The 25,419-nt window shown below is 45.5% G+C and overlaps 1 protein-coding gene across 2 annotated transcripts in view; it reads right to left on the bottom strand.

The window, feature by feature from the left end:
- LOC146822679 (molybdenum cofactor sulfurase-like) overlaps nucleotides 1–25,419 on the bottom strand; it is a 1,712,661-nt gene that overhangs the window by 1,249,081 nt on the left and 438,161 nt on the right. The window lies entirely within an intron of this gene.

Raw genomic sequence — 25,419 nt, 5'->3', positions numbered from 1 at the left:
ACCCAAACCTTAACGTTTGAAGCCTCCACGTCAAACAGTGCCATATGGAACGTGAGCAGCTAGAGCAGGGGCCGACAGGCTGGGTCACAGTAAAAATATAAAACTGCATTATGGGCCCCTTTCTGTCTTTATAAATTAGGAGGCTCAGGAATAAAACTTCACTAGAATGGTGCCATGGCTGAGCTAAGAGTTGCGGTGCACGGCTGGCATTGAAGATATATTGCAGGATCCAGACACAGAGAAAAGATGAAAACTGAAGAAATGAGAGAGGGAGACAAAGAGAGGCAAACAGAGATCGATAGGTAGGAAGGAAGCAACAATTGGGTAGGTGAGACAAAGTGTGGAAAAATCAGGGGTGAAAAAAATAAGGAGGGAGAGAAGGAAGGAATTTCCCTAACAACAACGGCGTCGGTCAGCCTTTGCATAATGGTAGAACTTAATTTTTGTATGATCATTTCATGATGAGTGCCTACCCAGAACCACTTGGAAGACATTTCATATTTTAGGAAAAATGCTTCAAAATAAATGTGCTGCAAAATGCATCATGTGGCCCTTTTCTGGAAAGGAAAACCTTAATTTCCGGAGAAGACTGCCCTCCCAGCACCAATACACTCTCCTGAAAACTTGTAGGGTCGCCTGCCTCCAATTTCCAGATGTATTTAGTAAACAATATAATGTGAACTGATGGACGTCTGAAGCACAATTGAGTCGCCAAGGGCAGGAAGTAATATGTGATATAAACATTAGTCAGTTACTTAGAATGAGTCACCGGGGTAGGCATAGAAACAAATGATAACACAAAAAGGTGCCCCACAGCCTTCTCTTTCAAATGAAAATCTCAAATGGGGATCTAAGCGACAGAAACATATTCAGCCCAAAAACTCTCTTTGGCATTCGTCTCTGTCCACAGCAGGATAAGAGAGCAGGGTCCCTGATATCCATTGTGGTGGGCCAAATGGGGGACACCAGACTCCTTCAAGGGGAAGATGACCAGGGCCAGCTTGAATGAGGGACTCTGGCAAGTAAGGTGTAAGAGAAGGTGTTAAAATGTATTTGTATTTTCATGGTAATGTTACTAGGATTATATGTAGAGCGCTCTTCAATCACCGGTAGGTGCATAGGATAGGAATGTCAAGTCAAGACCATCTCTGCAGAACAAACCAGGATCTGCAAAAACACTTGAAAGCAGAAAGATGTTTATACCTGACTACTACTGAAAAAGCCCGAAAGACTCCTGAGCTTCAGTGGAACAGAGAGAATGGAACTGCTATCCAAAGGTCATCTGGTCGGCTTCCTGTTCACTGCTGCAGGAATAGAACAGGCTGAAGAGAGCTATGCTGTAAAGAAGGTCCTGCAGGGCAGGTGCTGAGGTTAACACAGGATGGGTTTGATCCCAGTGGGCACGATTTCCAAGTTCATCCTGCTCTGAGTTTTTTTGCAACAAAAGAACCATTCTTCAGATATGCCTCACAATTGTTTTGCGGGCCCTCCCTGACTACAGTATCCAACCTTGCCTAGCTAATGGAATTTGAGAGCTAAAAAGTGAGTAGGCCTGCAGGTAAATTTTAACACAGGGACTGGATGTCAAAGGTAAATCAGCAGCAAAGAGACCCTGTGGTTCCAAAGTCAGCTTAGTCATGCTTGATGATATTGGTTCCAAAACTAAAGGCTTCAGTTGTAACTCAAAACTGATGTATCTGACTTTAAGGTACCATCACTAGCTTCAGGATCCTCCCTCACCCTGCCGGAATATTGTGAGAACCAGAAAAGTAAGTTTAAAGGTAAAACTTTGACTGGTGTGATCTGCTAGGCTTGTCCAAATCACTGTGGTCGCCCTGGAATGGTGATTAGACCCACGTGTACTAAGAACATTGTTTCTGATCGGCCCCTTGCCATTTCTTGGGACTTTTTCTGTAAAACTTAAAAAATCTAAATCTTTGGTTCCCCAGATCTGTTTTAGTCATTGTTGTGTCATTTTGACTATTAATTTTCATGGTTTTTCCGAATCGGTTTGCGAATTGTTTGTATTTCATTCTTAACTTTCAAGCTTCCTTAGTACTACTTGCACTTAGCACACATTTTCTTTGGGGATGGCCTGGTGCTTGTGCCATAGCTATGAGGTGTTAAGTAGAGCTTCACATTGAACTGTGACCAAAAGGGATTATGTTAGATTGTTTGCTCTCCCTCGTCATTAACCAAATTCCTAATAACAGTACAGTGAGCTGGATCTAGCAGCTAAGCATTGCCAGTGAACATTCTTTCATTACTAATTTCATTAGTGGACAATATGTCACTTTATAACAGAGAAACATATCACATGTGTTGTAAACATAGAAGAGAAACAGGAAAGAACATTAAATAATTGATGCCATATTAATACATCTTGTTAATGCACAACACACCCCCCAAATAAAAACATATCTATAAATCTTCCAAATGTCTACGTTATGACACGACTTAAACATCTTTAAACTATTAAACATTTCTCCATATCAAGGTGTATTTACCAGGTCAAATCTCAGAAATGTCCTTGCCTAGCCCATATTTGTTAGGTGTTTTTCCTCTTTCATTTATTTCCTTAAAACGCTGTTCCAAACATTGTCAAATGTTGGCAACCTATAAGCAAGGCATAGCCAAATCGATCTACCATCATAGCAATAAGAATAATACCTTAGGTTACTTGTCACAGCAAGAGTAAAAGTGTAATCAAAGATAGATCCTTTCACATTTTCGACTGCAAGCGCACGCCGTCACAGAACATATGGACCAGCCCACCATTTGGAAGATGTGGGTGAGGTTGACTGCAGGCAAATTGTATTTTCTCTCAAAAAAATTATGGTAATTTTTAATTCAAAGTCTGTTTTCTGGTTCTGCAGTTTGAAGTCAGCCCACCTGCCCTTCCTATGCTAATTTCTAGTCAAAATAGATCCATGCGCTGCTACAATAGTACATGACAACAAGCTTGGCAATACACTTGCCACTTTATTGAGCTTATTTGAACATTGAATAATGACCCCCTTTAACGCTGGCCTCATGATTTTGAAGCACCACAATAAGATATGACCACCGCCATCTGATACACACAGGCAATAAACTGAGCCTTCAATAAAACAAATGTGGTGGTGCACATGTCTCAAAATTACTGGGCAGCATTTACAAATATAGTTGCTTTCCACACAAATCCAGCACCAATCATCACGATGCCCCTTTCGAGCTTATGAGCATTTCCCAGATTCCCTTTTATCATCTTTGTCTCCTGACATGTCACACTATTTCACGCTGTTCATGTATTGTTGCAATCATAAGATCTACGATTTCGGCCCCACGGTCTTCTGTTGTTCCAGTGCCTGATTATTTCCTTCAGTCCTTTCATCAGTGTCAGCTGACCCACTGAGGGCTAGTGGACACAGTCACAGCTCTTCCCATCCGCCATTAAAGGAAGTTCTTCGCCAGGCAGAGGGCCAATCAACTTAGCTAAGGACTCACTGAATGAGTTGCTGCATGTAGAAAGTGGGTGGCTAAGCCATAACTTTACTTTCACATTCTATGTGCAAGTAAACTAAAACCCCACAGCCTTACCCGTTGGGGCACGGCATGTGATGTAGCGCTTAAAAGTTTGAAAATTGTAGGGGTGCGTTATATTCACTGTTAGTCGGCACCCGCATATAACCAAATGTGTACTCAGGTATTTTGTGTGCAATGTATTGCGAATTGTATAACCTATATCGATTTTAATAGAAGTGCTAGCTATGTACAAGCACATTGTACGTATTAGAGAAATGTATAGAGTTTAGCTTACGTGAAATGTAATGTGGTGTTAGAAATGTGTACCCTAGACTTCGTGTCTGTAGACTGTTTAGTTTGACCACACATGAAAGAAAGACGTAAATGTCAATACTGTGATTTAAACATGCTTGTGTAACCGAAGTAGTGGCCAGAATTCGCATATATCGTTGAGGCGAAAGGCCTGGTATTTTCTTATGTTGGCCAAGGGCAATAGGCCAAAAGGGATTTATCTCAGTAGAGGTTTTAGGCTGTAGTAAATTGCAACTTAGAAGATGTGAAGAATGTCTGCTTTGCATGATCTCACCCCAGGTGCAAGGACAGTTGCTCGTTAGTAGAGAAGCTCTTTGTTCACAATTTGACTTATGTAGTAAAAGCCAGACATGGGAGTGTATTGGAATGTGCCAATCGTAACTCCTAGTGCGGATGGCGTCTGGGACTCAAGGCCAAGCGATGGACGATGGAACTGGACAGCGCTCTGTGGAAAATTTCTGAAAGTCGACCCCGCAGAAGAGGAGGCGCAAAGGGCGTGTTCTGAGACTTGGGGTTCTGTATTAGGGACAGCGCCCCGAGGGTGGAGGCAGAACAGATTGAGAGCAGCCCAGAGCAGAGGACGGCTAGGCGAAGGGATAGAGGGGGCAACTTAGACCAAGCTCTCTAAGTGAAGACTTCTTAGGAAGTTTCACTCTGACACCTTTATCTGATGAGGGTCTCAAGGGATTGCTAAGTAGGGATGTCACCTAGTACAGAGTAGGGACAGAGATGGTATGGTTCAGTGTCCCTAGTATCGACATTTGCTTGGTGGTGTTCTACCTCATGCTTTTAGAGATTGTACTTTTAGTTATTTTTAGCCGCATGCGGATTCTTCGTAGAGTAGCATTTGTGTTAGTGCCTATGTACTTGTTGTGCCTCGTATTGAGGACTTTGTATCTGCAAATCTTTATGCTGATAATAAAAACCAGAGAGCCAAGAGATTAAGTCTCGAGTCCTTGATTATGGCAAATTGTGGACAGTAATTTTGATAATTGTGTTTTCCCTCCACGCTATTGGACAAGTAAAAAGTTCCATCTGACCAGAGTGGGTTCCAGTAGATAATTGCGAGATACTAAAATGGGCCGGAGCAGTTGGTAGCAGAGGATGGTTTCTTTCTGATAGCGAGGGAAGATTAGATAAGGATAAGTGACCCTTGAGGCCCAAGAGACGATAAGTGATGCTGAATCATCAGATGGCGAGCAGCAGACGGCAGCAGATGAGCATCGACGGCGAGTAGCAGCGCGGCAGAAAGCAGCAGTTCCAGGAGTGAGTATGAACATAATGCGATGTTGTAGATTGCGGTGTTGATTTGTTGTGTGATGTCTTGCGGAGTTGTTGTGTATGTCGTGTGATTGTGAGATCAGGCTGTGAGCGCGCGCAGCCCGGGAATTGCGGTGTAGAAGACACCTGAGATAGATTTTGTTGACCACCCAAAGGGGATCGTGAGGTACCATCGATCACCTGGACCGAGATAGGGGGAGCGAATGCGTGTGTGTATGGCAACTTAACGCTGGTCGTGGGTTGTGGTGTGCAGATCGGAGTGTTAGTAACCTATCAGAGGCGATCTGTCTGGCCGGACGGGGACAGACGGGCGCCAATAGAGGTCAACAAGGTCGAGAGACTGTGGACGAACAGTCAGAGGCTGTGGACGGACAGCCAGAGAAATAACTTAATCGGTTATTTCAGTGTATGAATGGGACGAGAGTAAGCGTGAAACGAGTTTGGAGGAGGGAACTGCTGCGAACGAAGGAAGGTGACGTCAGAGAGTGTCGCGCTGTGATAGGCCGGTTGGTGTGAGTCGCGCTGTTATTGGAGGATTTGAGAACAAGAAGTAAATAGAGCGCGAGGTCGAATTTGCTCATCATGAAGTGTCTTAGGGCTTTGCGAGAGTTGTGTAGAGGTGATAAGCATGTGGTCGTTCGTGGGGGAGAAGAAGCTCCTCCCGAGGATACCCCGGCACATTACATGGCACAGAATGTGGGGTTACATACTATAGTTTGGATCGAGAATTGGCACAAGGTTACACAAGGAGAAGGGGAACTAGCTTTCCCGAGGTATGGCTCATTTAGACTAGCGGTGCTGTACCAACTGAAGACGGTGATGGGGTCCTTAAGACCCTTGCCAAGACCAGCACAGTTTGAAGCATTACATGCGTGGATTCGAGCAGCGCATGATAAGGAAAAGGGAAGAAGTCAGGAGAGGATGAGGAAGTCGATTAGGGCATTTCAGGATGCCAAGTGGGATGCAGCGGAGAAAAGATGGAGAGTGCAGACAATTGAGGAAGCGAAACTGTATCCCGCGTTAATGGAAGAGACGGGGATGAGGCATGGGAAAGCACAGGAAGAGGACAGTGATTCTGATGACGATGTATTGCAAAGATTGCTAGACGAGAGACCACCCCCTTATAATCCAGACGAAGTGGACGATAGGTGGGGCGAGAGGAGAGAAACCAGAAGGGCAACAATCCAGCCCGAGACCCGAGTGGAAGGATTGGTCTCGTTCGAAACAGCGAGTTCACAGGGTCAGTCGGAGACTAGCGGAAGGATTGAAAGAGAGATGAGGTTACCGGATGCCTTGAGGGTACCGGTCACCATTGGACCGATTGTGTCAATATATAGTCCGGAATCAGAGGCGAGAGAGAGGTCTGGACGAGAGACAGAAAGAATTAGGAGAGAAAGTGGGGAAAGTGAGTTGGAAGGGGCAACGGCCCGACCTCCAAGCCCTGTGCAATGGAGTACACCATTAGCAGCAGTGTCAGATACATCTAGGGGCGAAGAGGACCAGAGATCGGAGAGGCCGAGGACTCTGATGGAGTCGAGATCAGATTTAAGGTCATGGGTACCGCCAAAGAAGCAAATGAGCTGGAATATGGGCCGAGCGGGGACAACCCCAGTTGCCTTTACGAGCCATTCTGCTCCCATAGAACCACCAGAAGAAAGGAGAGAGCAGGAACCGGAATGCGAGTATGATGAGGGACGTGGAGCAAGTTGTCAGGTGTTGAAAGGGGCCTTGAAGGCAGGAATGATAGATGTAGTAAGACTTAAAGCAGAGGCGGATGAAATAATAGATGGGAATTTACCTCTTGAGAGAGTAGTGACATATACTCCAGATGAATTGCTTTTTGTAGCAAAAGATGTGACTCGTAAAGCACGAGCGGCACATGAGAAACTGGCGGGTTTGGCTAGAGAATATGGGGTGGATCTATCCAAGACTAGAGCATTACAAGGGAACCATAGGATGCATTGTACCGAGCGGGAATTGGAAGAGAAAAGAGTTGTTGGTCTAAGGTCACATACTAAGGAACTGATTGTAGCTATGAGAATATGGCTGATGCTTGACAAATGGCAAGAGAAATGGGCTAGGAAAAAGAATTCTAGGGGAGCGAAAGGAGGGGGCTCTGAAGGAGATTTGCAGGAGGTAAAGATTCTTCCCTTGAGAGAGGTGGCGAATGGAGGATATGTGCATGTACCATGGAGCAGGGGGGATTTGGCATCATTTACGAATGATTTTCCCAGGCTCAGGGAGAAGCCTGCAGAGTGGTACAAGCAAGTTGAGCGTTTCGTTAAGATTTCGAAGGTGTTGTGGGTAGATCTGAACACCTTATTCAATATTGTGGTTCCGGGAGATCTGTGGAACGCATGTAAGATTGCTGTTGATTGGCCGGACTATGAGCCTGAGAGGAATATGATTACGAATGGTCCGTCGCTAGCAGTGATGAGGCTGTATGAGAAAGTAATTACTTGGTTGAAATCGAAGGTTTCACCCCAAGACATCGATTGGGTGAAGATAGACAGGACAGTGCAGGAGCCAAAGGAGACGGTACATGAATTCTATGAGAGACTTTTGAAGGCTTTTAAGCAGTACAGTGGGTTAGATGAGCTGGAAACGAAGGACATGGGACAGTTTGTGTCTAAGTTCGTGCTGGGTTTGAAGCCCGAGGTCAGTCTCATGATACAGCAGCATTTGATCTGTTGGCAGAATAAGCCCGTAGATGAGATCTTGCGGTACGCTAGGTACTGCACGGATGAGATTGAGTCAAAGCACAAGAAGATGAAGGATAACTTATTGCTCATTCAGATGCAAGCGGCTCAGGGACCGCCGAATGGGGGTCCAGTGGTGCGGAGACAGGGAAATTATCAGACAGGGAATCAGAACGTGCAGGGTCAGGGAAGGCCGAGGCCCGTTGACCCTAGGACAGGCATAGATGTAGCGATCTTGAAAAAGACGACTGCCTGTCACCAGTGTCACCAGGTGGGACACTGGAGGCGCGAGTGTCCCTTGAACCCCTATAATCAGCCGCAGATGGAGGGAGGAATGGGTCAGGTCCCTGGGGCGGAGCAGGTACAGACGGTGACTGTACCGAGAATGATGCAAGGGGGGACCGGCGTCCCGCAGGTGCAGGTTCCCCAGCCACCCAGGATGCAGAACATACAGCAGGGAGCTCGAACCTATTTGCAGATGCCCATGTTCGAAGCAGGAGAGGGAAGGGATGCAGATTTGCTGGCGCAGTTAAGTTTAGGTCAGGATGATGATTGCATACTTAGGGCCATTCTAGAGGTAGATCAGAGAGGACCCTTTGTGGAAGCAGAACTCGATGGACACCCTACTACCTTTTTGGTAGATACGGGGGCTACCAGGTCAACTATAAGATCAGCAGTGGTTCCGGGGGTAGCCCTTTCCGGGGAAAGCATACAAGTGGTTGGAGTGGCGAACAAGAGGCTAGTGAGCCCCTTGACAGAACCGATTCCAGTTAGGATAGGAAACTTTAGGGATCGACATCAGTTCGTGGTGTGCGATTCTAGTCCTGTTTGTCTGTTGGGAAGAGATTTATTGTGTAAGCTCAATTGCACAATCTACTGTACCCCGAAAGGAGTAGAGGTACAGACAAGAGATGATGACGCGACCTTTAAGGTTGCAAATCAGCGGGTGTGCGTGGAGATGTACCCGGCTCTGACAGTGGAAGAGCTTCCCCAGGATTTGAGGGAATCTGTATCGACCGATGTGTGGGATCTAAGCGGAGAGGAGATCGGCTTAGTCAGGGGAGTGGAACCAGTGAAGATACAGGTTAAGCCAAACGCGGAATTCCCGAGAACACCTCAGTATAAACTGTCGCCTGAAACGATTGCTGGGATTAAACCTGTGATTGAGTCTATGATTAGGCAGGGAATACTGGTGGAGATCATGGGTAGTCCATGTAACTCGCCCATTATGGGACTGCAGAAACCAAGCGGGAAGTTCAGGATAGTGCAAGACCTGCGGAAAATAAACGACATAGTTGTTCCATGTTGTCCAGTGGTACCGAATCCATCTGTGATACTGTTCCAGATCCCATGCGAAGCTGGATGGTTCACAGTGATTGACTTGTGTCAGGCATTCTTTTCGATTCCCCTACATGAAGAGAGTAGATTTCTTTTTGCATTTAGGCTAGAAAATCGTATATTAACATGGTGTCGTATCCCACAGGGATATACGGAGAGCCCGTCGATTTTCAATCAGCTCTTAAAGAAGAATCTTGAAGGTCTTGTGTTGCCGAAAAACTCTGTTTTGGTGCAATACATTGACGACCTGCTTGTTGCGTCAGAGACAGAAGACGCTTGCAGGGTCGATACCATTACGTTGTTGAATTTTCTGGGAAAGAATGGTCACAAGGTGTCTCCAAACAAGCTGCAATACTGTTTACCTGAGGTACAGTATTTGGGGCACAGAATTGAAAAGGGTAAAAGGAAAGTGTCTCCGGATCGCATTGATGCGATTCTGAGAATGCCAGTTCCCTCGACACAGAGGGAAGTTAGAATGTTTTTGGGAATGGTGGGCTATTGCCGCCAGTGGATCCCAAACTTTTCCTTTGAAGCGAAGCCTTTACAGCGGCTGACGCGGAAGGATGTAAGTGATCCGGTACCATGGGACGACGACTGTTTGAAATCATTTCTGAGGCTGAGAGAAGCCTTATGTAGCGCTCCTGCGTTGGGAATGCCGGATTATAACAAGGCATTTGCATTGTTCTGCTGCGAAAGAGAAGGTTGCGCATTAGCAGTGTTAACCCAGAATCATGGAGGTGTCCGTAGACCAGTTGCTTATTTCTCAGCTACTCTAGATCCAGTAGCTTCTGCGTTGCCCGGATGTCTCAGATCCGTTGCGGCAACAGGTGTCAGCATCGAGAGATGTGAGAGCATTGTGATGGGTCATCCTCTTACTGTACATGTGCCACATTCTGTTGAACTGTTGATGACTAGGACTAAAACACAGCACCTCTCGAATAATAGGCTGACTCGTTATGAGCAAGTTATTCTTGCAGCCGACAATGTGACATTGAAGAGGTGTGCTGTTTTAAATCCTGCTACATTGTTACCTGTTCCCATTATAGATGATAATGAAGATTGTGAGGACCATGATTGTCTCGACGTTACGGAACTATGCACCAAACCGAGACCTGACATTGTCGATGAACCGCTCCCAGTGTCAGATGAGATTTTCTTTGTGGACGGTTCATGTTTAAGAGACAGTGTCGGTCGATTGAGAGCAGCGTTTGCTGTATGCACCATCACGGGTGTGGTTGAAGCCGCTTGTTTAGAAGGAGTACACTCCGCGCAGGTGGCTGAGCTCATTGCCTTGACTCGTGCCTGTTTGGCAGCTGAAAAGATCCGTGTAACTATTTACACGGACAGCCAGTATGGGTTTGGTGTGGTTCATGACTTCGGACAGCTATGGTCTCAGAGAGGGTTTATGACGTCTTCAGGTTCTCCCATAAGGAATGGTGACCATGTACGGAAACTGTTAAAAGCATTGCAAGGTCCTGATGAAATTGCTGTTGTTAAATGTGCCGCACACACGAAGGGAAGTGATTTTGTCTCGTTGGTAAACAACTACGCTGATGAAGTAGCTCGATTTTGTGCGGAACAGGGATGCAACTTCACTGAGACCCACATTGAGGAAACTGGGGAGGAGGTGGTGTACGGTCAGATGTTAGCAATGGCTGACTCATGGGAGGAACTGAAACAGCTTCAGGAAGGGGTCTCGGATCAGGAACGGGACAGCTGGATACGAGCTGGCTGTGAGAAGGGAGATGTGGATATTTGGGTTTCGAATGATGGACGAGCAGTGTTGCCGGAAAGTTTGTTGAATCCCATGGCGAGGTTGATACATGGTGCTGTACATCTTGGTAGGGATGCCATGATGAGAGTGTTTCGTCAGACTTGGTACAACCCGAAGTTTCGTGCAGTGGCTGAAACCGTGTGCCAGAGGTGTGTCACTTGTCAACAGATGAATGTAGGGAAAAGAACTGCTGTGACGTTGAGCCACATAGGGAGGTCAGGGGGACCTTTCAATAGGATGCAGTTGGATTTTGTCGAAATGCCGAAGTGTAATGGGTTGAGGTACATATTAGTGATAGTATGTGTCTTTTCCAGGTGGGTGGAGGCATACCCTACACGCAGATGCGACACACTCACAGTAGCGAAACTATTATTGCGAGAACTCATTCCTAGGTACGGGTTCCCGACGTCCTTTGAATCGGACAGAGGAACTCATTTCCACAGCGAAGTTATGAAGTTGCTTTGTGCTGCTTTGAATATAGATCAGAAATTACACTGTAGCTATAGACCTGAAGCTTCAGGGATAGTGGAGCAGGTGAATGGAACTCTGAAGGCTCGGATGGCGAAAGTGTGTTCGTCTACGTCTCTGAAATGGCCTGACGCATTACCTTTGGTCCTTATGAGCCTTCAAAGTGTGCCTGATAGAAGGACTGGGTTGTCACCCCATGAAATCCTCATGGGAAGAGCGATGCGTTTGCCTGCAATACCTGCTACTGCTCTGATAAATATCACTGATGATATGATCCTGGACTATTGTAAAGGCCTTGCTGACGTGGTCCGTTCTGTGTCTCAGCAGGTGCAGACAGCAACGGTTCCAGCTGCGAGTGACAGGTGCCACGACTTGGACCCAGGCGATTGGGTCCTAGTCAGAAAGCACGTGAGGAAGAGTTGTTTGGATGCTAGGTGGCGTGGCCCTTTCCAAGTGATTCTTGTCACGAACACAGCCGTCAAGTGTGGAGGTTTACCGAACTGGGTGCATGCTTCTCATACCCGTAGAGTTCCAGCACCCTTGGAAGACACAGCCCCTCTCGAGAACCAAGATCCCAGTGAGCCGACAGAGCCTCCTGAGAGGGCCAGTCAAGCTGTAAGGGTTGCTGAAGCGGCTGATGGTGCACTGAATCGAGTTGGGGAAGAACGTGAAAGAAGTACTGACCCAGAAACCGGCGAAGGGGCAAGAGGTGCAGTGGGTAGTACAGAATCAAGTTCTGCCGAAGAAGAGGAAGTCAGTGCACAGGGTATCGGAGAGAAGACCGGAGGTGCCACCGAAGCAGAAAGGGTTTGGCCCGCAAGACAGAACCGGGTAAACCTGAGGTTGGCTCCAGACACAGACCTTGCACCAGTCTCGGAAGAACCAGAAGAGGAATCAGGAGACGAGGAGAATCCTCAAGGTGGTGTGAGGAGGTCCAAGAGAACTCGAGTGCCAAGTCGGAAGTACGCTTCACCAGAGTGGGCATACCAAGTGACTGATGCCAGGGTTACCGAGCACGGGAAGATTGAGGTCGATGACATTGGTCAACAGTGTCCCGCTCCAGAGGGTGGAAGTGTTGTTGAAAGTTCCGGGATTGGAGATCGAAGGAATTCTGACAATTCATATTCCGAGTCCGCCATTCCTGAGTGTCATTCGAGGTATGATTTTGGACAATTTAGAGTTCCCGACGTTCACAGCATTGCCAGATCCACAAGAACTGATTATCCTTAAGCTCGAATTATTGCAGGGAGTCCTGGAACTGTTGGGACCAGCGCTTATGTTAGATTGATTTGAGAAGGTCGCAAGCAGAGAAGAAGATAACCTAGATCCGAGCGGAAGAAGAACAAAATTAGGGATTTTTCCGTTGTAGAACGAAGAAAAGTTAGGGAGGTTTGCCTAAGTTCACGAAAGAGACACTAATGAGAAGGAGACATACCCTTTCAGAGACTGTATTGGACACTGAGTACATTCCGAAGATGGCAGATCCTGCAAACCCACATCGTAGGGCTAAACTGATAATAGGCACATTGATAGGAGTTGTAGTAGTCACCATATTTGCGGTAGTGATAAGTTCATACATGGTGGCTCACAGGCAAGAGGGGAAGGTTCAGGGAGCACCCACACCTATTACCCCAGAGCAGAGTGATGTCAGTATTAGAGAACAGGAATTATCGGAGTTGAAAGATGTTCGCAGACTTCACATGGATTTGTCGAAGGGTGATTTCAAGCTTAACGCGTATGCAAGGTTGCTGTATGAGTATGTTGATGCGATGGACGTGAAGGATTGCTATGTGTGCATGCAGTTGCCTGCTTCAGTGGATGAAGGTATCAAGTATCATCATCTCCCATTGACATATGGGATTTCTTGTAGTTTATTACTCAGTTTATTTTATGACAGGAGACAGTTCGAGTATTTCTTGATACGGTACTTCCTGAGGTTCCAGCAATCAAGCATTTGAACAGATATGATCTGGATAAGAAAGAGGACAGACTCCTGAAATATTTTAGACCGACTATGAAGCTGGATACGGCGCATGCTCACAGGAATAACCTGACATGTGCGTTATCTGAGATAGAGAAGAAATTCATAGACCAAGTAGAGGACAGGTATAGAAAGTTGACCCAGACACGACACACCGGAGATAGCCCAGTAGATTGGACAGACGAGGAGAGAGCTCACAGATCCAAGGGAAGTTATGGACCAATAGCGTTAGATGAAGTACAGAGAGGGAATTTGTGTATTGGACGGCCTCAATCCAAGACGGATAAGGTCGCAGTAGGACATAGCACTTGTTCTCAGACCTTCACCGTGGAAGCTAATGCTAAGAATTTTATGCAAGGTCCAGTAGAGGTAATTCCGACAGTGTATTATGTATGTGGGAAGAATGCCTATGTCAGGCTACCCGACAATTGGTATGGCGTATGCTATTTGGCTATCATATTCCCGAAGATATATCACACAGAGGATCTGGAGTTGTTAGAAACGAAGCGACAGTCTAGGAAACGTAGGGCTACAAACACCGGTGCAGTGATTGGGGACATATATGGAGCAATGATACCTAGTATGGGTGTGGTGTTGAATGACGTGAAGATCAGGAGGTTGGCGACCGTAGTTGATGAGTTGTCTATGAACACGGCGAGATCTTTGTTGTTGGTGGCTGGAGAGATGTTGTCGATACGAAATATGGTTATGCAGAATCGCCTTGCTTTAGACGTGTTATTAGCCAAAGAAGGCGGAGTCTGCAAATTATTGAAGGTTCAGGAATGCTGCACATATATTCCAGACAACACGAAGGAGATAGGGAAGTACATAGACAACATCACGACTATTCATAAGGAGATTATGGATTTGACGGAGGTGAATGTGTGGGAGAAGATTGGATTGGGATTTGGAAGAGTGGGAACGTGGTTTGCGAATCTGGGAAGAGGATTTCTGGGATCAGTGTTGAAGCCAATTATCATTGCTGTGGTTTGTGTGATTTGTTTGTGGGGATGCGTGAAGGCATGGAAGTGGTATCAAGGAGGCAAAGTTGAAAGAGCTCTTAAGGCAAACGAGAAAAGGATGGCGAAGCTCCAGGAGCAGCAATATGAGAGTCTTAAGAGAATGGAAGGAGTTCGACATGGCAAGGTTATGACTAGCGCGGTCTAAATCAGTCCTAAAGAAGGGAAATGTAATGGTGTGATGACGGATGTCATCAAAGGGGGGAACTGATGTAGCGCTTAAAAGTTTGAAAATTGTAGGGGTGCGTTATATTCACTGTTAGTCGGCACCCGCATATAACCAAATGTGTACTCAGGTATTTTGTGTGCAATGTATTGCGAATTGTATAACCTATATCGATTTTAATAGAAGTGCTAGCTATGTACAAGCACATTGTACGTATTAGAGAAATGTATAGAGTTTAGCTTACGTGAAATGTAATGTGGTGTTAGAAATGTGTACCCTAGACTTCGTGTCTGTAGACTGTTTAGTTTGACCACACATGAAAGAAAGACGTAAATGTCAATACTGTGATTTAAACATGCTTGTGTAACCGAAGTAGTGGCCAGAATTCGCATATATCGTTGAGGCGAAAGGCCTGGTATTTTCTTATGTTGGCCAAGGGCAATAGGCCAAAAGGGATTTATCTCAGTAGAGGTTTTAGGCTGTAGTAAATTGCAACTTAGAAGATGTGAAGAATGTCTGCTTTGCATGATCTCACCCCAGGTGCAAGGACAGTTGCTCGTTAGTAGAGAAGCTCTTTGTTCACAATTTGACTTATGTAGTAAAAGCCAGACATGGGAGTGTATTGGAATGTGCCAATCGTAACTCCTAGTGCGGATGGCGTCTGGGACTCAAGGCCAAGCGATGGACGATGGAACTGGACAGCGCTCTGTGGAAAATTTCTGAAAGTCGACCCCGCAGAAGAGGAGGCGCAAAGGGCGTGTTCTGAGACTTGGGGTTCTGTATTAGGGACAGCGCCCCGAGGGTGGAGGCAGAACAGATTGAGAGCAGCCCAGAGCAGAGGACGGCTAGGCGAAGGGATAGAGGGGGCAACTTAGACCAAGCTCTCTAAGTGAAGACTTCTTAGGAAGTTTCACTCTGACACCTTTATCTGATGAGGGTCTCAAGGGATTGCTAAGTAGGGATGTCACCTAGTACAGAGTAGGGACAGAGATGGTATGGTTCAGTGTCCCTAGTATCGACATTTGCTTGGTGGTGTTCTACCTCATGCTTTTAGAGATTGTACTTTTAGTTATTTTTAGCCGTATGCGGATTCTTCGTAGAGTAGCATTTGTGTTAGTGCCTATGTACTTGTTGTGCCTCGTATTGAGGACTTTGTATCTGCAAATCTTTATGCTGATAATAAAAACCAGAGAGCCAAGAGATTAAGTCTCGAGTCCTTGATTATGGCAAATTGTGGACAGTAATTTTGATAATTGTGTTTTCCCTCCACGCTATTGGACAAGTAAAAAGTTCCATCTGACCAGAGTGGGTTCCAGTAGATAATTGCGAGATACTAAAATGAGCCGGAGCAGCATGCACCAGCCATCACCAAAGCAAACATCCTGTGATCACATGGTTTGGAAAAGCGGGAGTAGTTGATCATGAAATGTACCACCTTTCCTTGATTCTGTGCTGTCCCTTTTGCTTCCAGACCTCAACAGGGAGCCAGAAGAGAACTGGAAGACTAGCTGCAGCAGCAAAGAGCTACGGCTGAGAAGCTGGAAGGGGTTAATAGTCTACCTGTGTGTCTATGCATACATGTATGGATGTTTGAAGGTGTCATTGTAAAGGTGTATAAGCATATGGAAGATTGTGAGTGTACAAATGAGTGCGTTTTTGCAAGGGGTTTGGAGGTTAGAGCAGGAGCGGCTCCTCCTCAGGAACATAGGAGTGTCTCCCCACCTGCTGCAAGCTCAGGAGGCAAACACAAATAAATAAAATGGCATGTCAATTCCATTTTATCAATTTGCCACTGCACCGGCTCACGCTGTGTACAGCGCAATGGGGGGGGGGGGGCGGAGCTGAATCCTGCAAATGCAGAATGAGAGCACTGGTCTACAGTGCGCATGTCGGATTGGCCGACAGTCTTGCAACGGCCAGCCCAACATGCCCACTGTAGACACAGTACTCAAAAGGCTGTGAAACAGCCCAGGGATTGCTGACATAGGCCTCCAGCCTCAAAATGAGCACTGGTCGAGCCTGCTCCCACCAATCCTGGCGCTGCCTTCACAGCATGAGAGCAGCTCCAGGACTGGTTTGAGTTGCGTTCCACAAGCAGGAAAGAAGTCCTTCCTTTTACTGCTCGTGGATAGTAAAGAGAAGTGCCACACCAGTCGTGCTCCCATTCCCGAATTTATGGGAGGTCGCGTGCCTTCTTGCTGCAACATTTTTAATTTAACCCCTTCGATGCGCATGACGGAGCGGTTCCGTCATGCTCATCGGTTGCGCTGTGCATATGACGGAACCGCTCCGTCATGGCCCCGCCCGCGCAATAGAACCTTCAGCACAGCGCGGTAATCTGCGCCACGCTGAAGGGGTTAAGCTAGCTACCCCGGGGTTAGAGTATGAAGTAATGGTACCCTTGTTTCAGGATCTTTACTAAATTGATGGCGTTGTTGGTTGCATTTTGGCAATCCCTGGTATACTAGTGCCCATATTTGACATACTGTGGCCCTTCTTGGTGATATTCTGGCCACTCCGTCATAATAATGGCTTCTGCTTGTCATATTGTGAGGGTTCTTGGAATATTCTGAATAATCTTTACATAACAGTTGTCCATCCTTGGCAAGAAATCAACATTCTTTGTGTTACTGGTATAATAGTGCCCATTTTAGCCAAAAACTTAATCTTGTCCTAGGTAAGTTTGATTTAGTACAGCTTCACTATCTATGTGAGGATGCATGATCATTTCCTGAATGGCTGGATGCCCGGTGAGACCAAGTTCCTGCTGCTTTCAATACTTTCAATAATGAAGGTGCATGGCCCCTCTCAACTTGGTTACATAATCTTGGTTACATCAAGAACCTCAACGGCTGGTTTATTACATGTGCCAACATACTGGTTCCCCTTAAGCGCAACCCAATGGCAAGAGCCAGGCCACAGGCGAGTTGGTTCACAGAGGAACTCAGTCTGACGTAACACCACTGCAAACACCAGGAGCACAAATGTAGAAACAAACAAGACACCACAGATAAAGGCAGCTTCAAATCAGCTCTAAGATGCTGCCAACAGCAGACATAGAACACCAAGCTCTATCACAATGATGATGGCACTAAAGCAGCAAGGAAATCTTCAACATCAAAGAGTTCACTGTACATTCTGCAGTTGCACCACTCAACAATGGGTGGTGTCCCTCGTATAGCACAGCCGTAAATGGGGCGACGATGTCGCAAATAATCAAAAAATTTGAAGAAAGTAGAACTTAAAGTTTATTAGGAGATAATATCCATTGTAATCATGAATATTTCAATGATGTAAACATTTCAGCAATTCAAATTGTTGTTTTAAGGCAACTGAAGGACAATTCCCGATGCATTTCGGGTATGAGATACCCTTCGTCAGGAGGAATCCTAAAAACGTAAAGGTAGGAGTGAGTAACACGACCCATAGAATGAGAATGTTGATTAGTCAAAAAGTGACTGCTAGTTAAAAAAGAACGTGTATTATTGAAAAAGGAAAAAGCGGAAAGGAACAGCAGAACAAAGGAATGTGACCAGATCCCCAGTAAACCAAAAATTAGCCGAAAAACTAGTTGAATACCCGTGTGTGTAAATACCAATACTACTTTGTGAAGCCACTATGATTAGAAAACATATAACGACAGATAAAATACCCGTGACTGTGTAGTGATCAAAAAGTGCAGCAACTCAAGAAGTAATGCCAGTAAACCATTAAGTTAACACAATTTAACCAACCAAAGGAAAAATACCTTAATCAAGCCGAAGCAAGCATATAGCGTGCTCTCGTTAGAAGATTTCGTGTGTCGGCCATTGATACCACAGTTATAAACAGTAAAAGAGGGGGAAGTGTGTGACGCCGTACCCAATGGCGGCCATCTTGGAACAGGTAAATAAAGTAACTGAAAAGTTACGAAAATAAGAGTGTGACCGGTAAAAAGTGCAAACAAATGTGCAAAAATAACCGAATAAGTGCTCACATTGAGAAATGAAATAACATACGGTAACCGTTAGTTACACCCGTGGGCAATGAATGGAGAGTGCGTATAAAACCAGAAAGGGTAAGAGTCACGTAAAAAAGAGTGTCAATAAAGTTTACAAAGAAAAAACAAAAGTGTGTGTCCCTCAATGCATAGTATAATGAAATAAAGAAATAAAGAATAAAAAAGGTAAATGCAGGGAACAAGACGGTTAGATGAGATGGGGTAAACGTGAAAAAACGAAAATGAAGAAATGTACAGTAAGAAAGTGACAAAACGGAATGGTGGAAAAAACAAGAGAAGCGACGATAGTGAAAACAAACTACATGAAATGACATGACTGTCAAAAAGCACTGATAATTGCAAGAAAATCAGGTTGGTAAATGATAAAAACACAAGTTCATATACAATGATAAAAACTGAAAAGTCAATGGAACCCAGAACATTGTACAGAGCACAGTGGTTGTTTACATAAAACAACTCAGGTCAACACGATCATTGAGTCCATTCGGTACCAAAGAGTTCATTTTGTAAATCCAAGCAGTTTCTCTTTGGATTAGAAATTTTCGGTTATCTCTGCCTTCTTTAATGGGTACTATTTCACAAACGAGAAATCATAGTTGGCTGATGTTGTGATTGTATTCATTAAAGTGCACCGCCACTGAGGATTTCCAACTTTTGTTACGGATGTTGCTCTTGTGTTCGTTTAAACAAATTTTGATCTTTCTTTCTGTTTTGCCTATATATGCTAGGCCACACAGGCATTTCAACATGTATACTAGATTTTTGGAATCACACGTGGCTGAGACAAATAGCTTGATGTTATATCCACGTGTAGGATGCTGAACGGTGTTTCCCTTGATGATGTTATTACAATTTCCACAGTAATGGCATGGCGTGGTGCCTTTATATGTCAGTGTTGGTTGAACTCGATTAGGTGGCTTAAGGAGTTCCATGAGGTTCTTGCTTCTTTCATAAGCAAACTTGGTGTGCGTGGTATACTATACAAGTGACATTCACTGTACATTCTGCCACTCTTCAGCAACATCGCCCCTCCCACAAGATCTTTTCAACAAGCTTACGGAATCCTTCTGTAACAAAATCATCTCAATATGCTGCATCTTCAACCCCTAACCGGACCCTGTCAATATTGCAACTCAACTTCCCATCACATTCGAAGAACGAACCCTGACCTTGTGGCCTGTCATCATCATTGTGGAAACAGCTGCTACCATGAAGACCATCCACTTGGGAGCCCCATCTGGCCCTTGCCCCCATAACATCTTGAACAATGGTCTCTTACAAATCAGTGAAGCACTAACACCCATCCTCAATGCCACCATCAACTCTGCCACATTCCCAGACACCTGAAAACATGCCACTGTCATGTCGCTGCTCAAGAAACCATTCACTGAACAAGCCATATTTTCCAACTGCAGACCCATCTCCCTCCTACCATACCCTGCAACGGTCTTAAAGTAACTAATCAGTTGATGCCGCACCAACCAACTCAGCAACCACCAGCTCCTCAAGACCACACGGTCCGTAGTCAGGCCAAACCACAGTACAGGAACAGCACTACTTGATGCCACAGATGACCTCCGCATAATCCTGGACAAAGGAGACACGCCAGGCCTCATTTTCCTGGACCTCTCCGTGGCATTTGACATGGTCTCACACCCCATCCTCATCAAGCCCCTGCACAAGATTGGCATCCAAGGACTCGCTCTCCACTGGATCGCTCCTTCTTAATGGACAGAACAAAAGCAGTCCGCCTGGCACCTTACTCATCGGAAGCCTGTGAACTCAACTGGAAACTCAACTGTGGAGTCCCCCAAAGTTAACTGCTCAACCCCATCCTCCTCAGTGTATACATGAACCTTCTGCCCATCCGTGCACAAGAAAATCAACATACTCTCCCACGCCGACGACACGTAATTCATACTCTACCTCTCAGATAAGACCCCCAACACAAGAATAAGTTCAGCTCCTGCATGAACAATGCTGCTAAGTGGATTAAAGCCAATTGTCTTAAGCTCAACACTGGCAAGACAGAAATAGTGCTCAGTGGCAAGAAACCCCCACCATGAAACTCCAACTGGTGGGCGGTCAAACTTGGGGCCACACCCACCTCCAGCACCCACACCAGGAACTTTGGAATAAACATCAACAGCCAACTGGAAATAACCACACAGGTCAATGTTGTCACTGCATCCTGCTTTCACACCATGAAAAGGGTTCCCAAGCAACAGTAGAAAAACTTTTACTCACACTGTAGCCACCAGCAAATTGGACAACGCATCTCTTGCTGTTAAGATTGTGATGTTGCATGTTTATACTGGCATGCTCCTCGTGTTAGAGTTTAGAACAGCCAGGGGATGACGGTCAGTTCATGCAGGAATCCAAGCCGGCTGGCTGCCACTTGTCGTGTGCTTTTTTGGGCTTTATTGTGGACGTCAATAAACAACCTTTATACCTTGCTGTGCCTTGAAGTCTGCTTACTATATTTTGGTGATGATCCAGCTCCCACCCACCAATGCTGCCTCTGCACCATTTGGCTGTTTTCATACTTTTGATAGCGATCTTCGGCACCTGCTGTGTCAGCGCATTACCAGCATCACCGCAAATGCAGCCTGTAAGATGGCTCGACCACTTACACAGACCGCCACACAGAATATTGTGTATCCCCGTTACAAAAGGTTATTGAAAAACACCCTATGTACACCGTGTGCACAAGGCAAACAAAAGTGAATTTAACTGACATTTTTTAAAGTAAAAATATGAATCAATGTGTTTTAATATTTACTATAATGCTGTACCAATATTTGTATAAAATGAAAGCCTGTTTACTTTTTTGGGCCATGTGACAATGGTAAAACTGAATGACTCCTCTTAAGTATTTTGGCAATTTTGAAATGTAAATTGTTTTGATTCACAACTTAAGTTGTTTATGAATATATCACCCCTTATAAACTTATGCTGATGACATCAGGGGCACCAGGACACACCAGCAGGACCAGGGGACTATCAGTCCCGGCTTCATTTGTGGGCGAGAGCCACCGCCGATGCTGTTTCCGCGTGTGGAAGTGCAAGAAAAGGCAGCTGGCACTCCCGCAGTGCGGGACGTCAGGACACAGCAGCGGGACCAGGGGACTACCAGTCCCAGCTTCCTTTGTGGCCACCACCGATGATGCTCTTTCCATGCTCAGAGGTGCTAAAAAAGGCAGCAGGCACTCCCGCAGCATGGGATGAGCACGGGCGTGCCCGGACCAAGTGCAGGCCCGTCTGCGCCCGTCCGCGGCGGACGAAGGCCGGGCCGGGCTCACACCCATCATATTGTTTGCACTTCTCAGCCACCAGGTTCCAGTGTACCTTTTCTTTCCCCATCTACTCCTGCTTTCAATCCAGTTAGTTTAGGCTGGATAGGGGAGCAAATCTACTTGAGGTGACCAGGGGGGTAGTATGGCAAATGCTGTGTGTCTGGTGTTCTATTAAATAGTCCGGGCCAACCAAGGCCGTGCAGGGCTCACACCCTTCATATTGTTTGCACTTCTCGGTCACCAGGTTCCAGTGTACCTTTTCTTTCCCCATCTACTCCTGCGTTCAATCCAGTTAGTTTAGGTTGGATAGGGGAGCAAATCTACTTGAGGTGACCAGGGGGGTAGTATGGCAAAAGCTGTGTGTCTGGTGTTCTATTAGATAGTCCGGATGCATTTGATCAGCGGGGATACATGACACCTGATTTGCAAACCCAGTAGGATTATTAATGGGAAAGCTTTAATTTTGCTTGCTGAGGATGAGATCCTAAGGGCTGCAGCAACAGCCCAACGATTTGAGCAATGTAACGATTAATTAATACACAGTCCCCTGAAACTTCTTTGATGTGAATGCCCAACCATGGGGTTCTCCTCAGGGACACCACTTGCTCTGCTTGGTCCCATTTCCAGCCAGAATTCGTTTTGATACAAAACAATTATTTGTTTCTCAGGGCCTTGTAATCTACTCTGCTATGCGGTGGTAGCACAGGAACATAGGGTGTGCATTCCAGTTTGAGTTGAGGATAAGTAGCATAGGGGTTACCAACATGATTGGGTGAATTAATATTAACACAATTCTCTGTTGTTTGTGCCCTATTGGGATGCTGGGTTTTATCCACCGGGTTGCCCTCGGCTATCTGCTTATGAGGCGCTTGGTGTGCGTGTAGTGATAGGGATGAATTAGTTGGCACATTCAATGCTTGGGCTGCTGCACCTGCTTCGTAGTCAGCTGAGGGGACACACTGGCAGGAGACGTGCGATCTCCTGGTGTGAGAGACAACAAGCTTGTTAAGACCGCAAGTTGAGTCTTTACAAATCTGGGCGGGCGAGGAGGAGGGAAAGTTCAGACTTTATTAAATGCTTTGTTCACTCAAAGCAATGCTCCATGAAGAGATCTAAGGATTGTGGATTGGAAAATAAAGACTCTACAGTCCTGGAAAAACATGGAGGAGAGGTAGAAGAATCTCTACACAGCAGCTGCATCAATGATGAGGGATTATTCTGTAGCAATTTAAGTGCTTTCGCTATATTACTGGTTAACTTGATGCTAGTTGTCCTCTTGACTTTTCTGTTAGGCATGGAACAAGGGTTAGGGCAGGGGCTGTAAATATCACCTTCTTCAGAAGGTACTCTATTAGGGGCCTCAGTGGGAGTTTGGAGGAAGTGATAAGGATAGAGACTGGCTCGGAGCGAATAACAGACCTGGTTGCCAAAGAATCATTCAGCATCAAGGGAGTGTCCAAAGAAGCGGACCCTAGATTCAATGGCAATCTTCTCTCAGGAAGGGCACTTTCTGTGGTAACAACCCCTATAGCTCTCTGGAGCTTGTGATCAATTGAGGTGTATTTTACAGGCAAAGTTGCAGTGGGATTTGCCCCTGCTAATTTCCTTTTAACCATCATAAAGTTGGTATGTGATAGCCCCACACCAGCAAACTAAAGACAGGCAAAAAATTTGAATATGGCAGCCCTATATCCACCATACACTAAAATGGTCTATGGCAATACTTTTGCTCCGTGAGAGCCAAGAGAGTTGGTCTAGCCCTGCCTCTACCAGGCTATGATGGGCTAAGAGCCTAGGCGTGTCCCACATTGTGGGAGGCTGCCGGTGCTTTAATAGCACAATGTCACTGTCCGGCCTCTCCTGAGCGCAAGGGAAGCTGGGGGACAATTCCCACCTCAGCCAGGGCCACTAGAAACAATGCAGGTTGTGAAGGCAGGGAACCACCGTTGAAGAAATACACAAGTCCCTTTTCCCTATTGCACCAAACAGGATCCAATTTGGTGGGCCTTTTGTCAAACACATATACATCAGAAGTGATCGCATTAACCAATAGAGGTTTCATAAGACAAAATAGAGCATTTCCCACTGATTAGTTTAACCTTTATTTATTTTTCGGTTCAGGTGTCACATGGCCCATTACTGAAAGTAGAAGAGACGACCAAAAATCAAACTGGGCTTGGAGGGATCGTGTTGCTCTGTCCAGATTTCAATCCTGCAAATCAGTGGGGTAATGGTAGATATTAATCCCTTGGTATTGAAAGGTAACTGATTCCCAGTTAAATCTGCAGTCTAATTGTATATAAAGCATCACCAAATGTTAAAGAAACACTTCTTACATTATAAAATCATGATCATGTTCTTACATTTTGCTTGTGCAATTTACATCCCAAATATTTAGAAGATTCTACATGTACTTTGGCACTAGGGGATGAGCCAGATCACTGGTTCGACCTTGGCTTAACTGCAGAATCATTTAAAGAGATGGACAGAGAGGCAATTGCCCAGCACAACCTACTAAATGGTCTGGCCCCTGCTCACCCTTCACAAGTACAACTAGCAGACCACTGTTACAGCAGGGTTTGACAAGGTGGGTGGGTGCTGCTTGTTGAACCCCTTCACAGTGCCTCTGCTGTTTCTCTCCTCTTTGCAGAGACAGTTGCACAATGCTTTCCGATCCTCAACGCGGGCCCATCATGTCTGGTTTTTAGGAATTGTCCCACTTTGTTCTTCTCTTCTTTATTTGTCCGGTTCTCAGTAACAACCCTTTGAACCAGTTGCTGTGGATCTCCCATCTGATCTCAATTTCATCCAGCTCTTTAATTCTATTTATCTGTTATTCTGGACTACCAGTTCTGAGCTAAATGTAGGGTCCCAGGAGCACACTCTACTGCTTTAGACTACAAACAAGTTGTGGACACTTAATGTGTGAGACACCACCCACACCATCTGCTCTGCCTCACTAATTTGTTTATTAGGTTGAACTTTGACTGGAGATTGAGGCGAGCCAGTTGTCTTTGTTCATCTTGTCTAAACTAGCAGATGGTCACTACTTACCTTAATGTTTCCCAAACTGTTTGCCATTGGTTTAAAATGTTTAGAAACCTAATAAAATGTTTGCTGGTGCTTACTCTGTTCAGAGAGAGTTTGGGGAAATCTGAATAGGATTGATTCCCTTGACACTGTGCTCAAGGCAATAATTTACTATTGAACAAGGACATAATGGGCCATCTGGATGTAGCATACCTATAGGCAATCACCTAAAGACCATAGTGAATAACTAGTGCTTTTTAGAAAATAGTATATAAATGCACTGATAAAGTAGTGCTGCATGGCCTCTCCTTGGATGTGTCTGTAAAATTGACCGGAGTTTTTGTCTTACTTTTCAACCATTTGTCTTGAACCCAGTGTTGAACTTGGCATAATGGCATTTTTTCTTTTATTTTCAACTGTGCTGTACAACATGGCAAAAAAAAAATAACGTAGGCATTACATCTTGAATAGGCAGGACTTATTATTGGCTTTACCAATTTGCCAATGCTTGTTTGTGAGTGTTGATATGAAACTATGGATTACCTTGATTC

Source organism: Triturus cristatus, chromosome 5_2, assembly GCF_964204655.1.
Source record: "Triturus cristatus chromosome 5_2, aTriCri1.1, whole genome shotgun sequence".
Taxonomy (NCBI): Eukaryota; Metazoa; Chordata; class Amphibia; order Caudata; family Salamandridae; genus Triturus; species Triturus cristatus.
The sequence above is the reverse complement of the archived record's forward strand: the minus strand, read 5'-3'. Positions and strand labels throughout refer to the sequence as shown.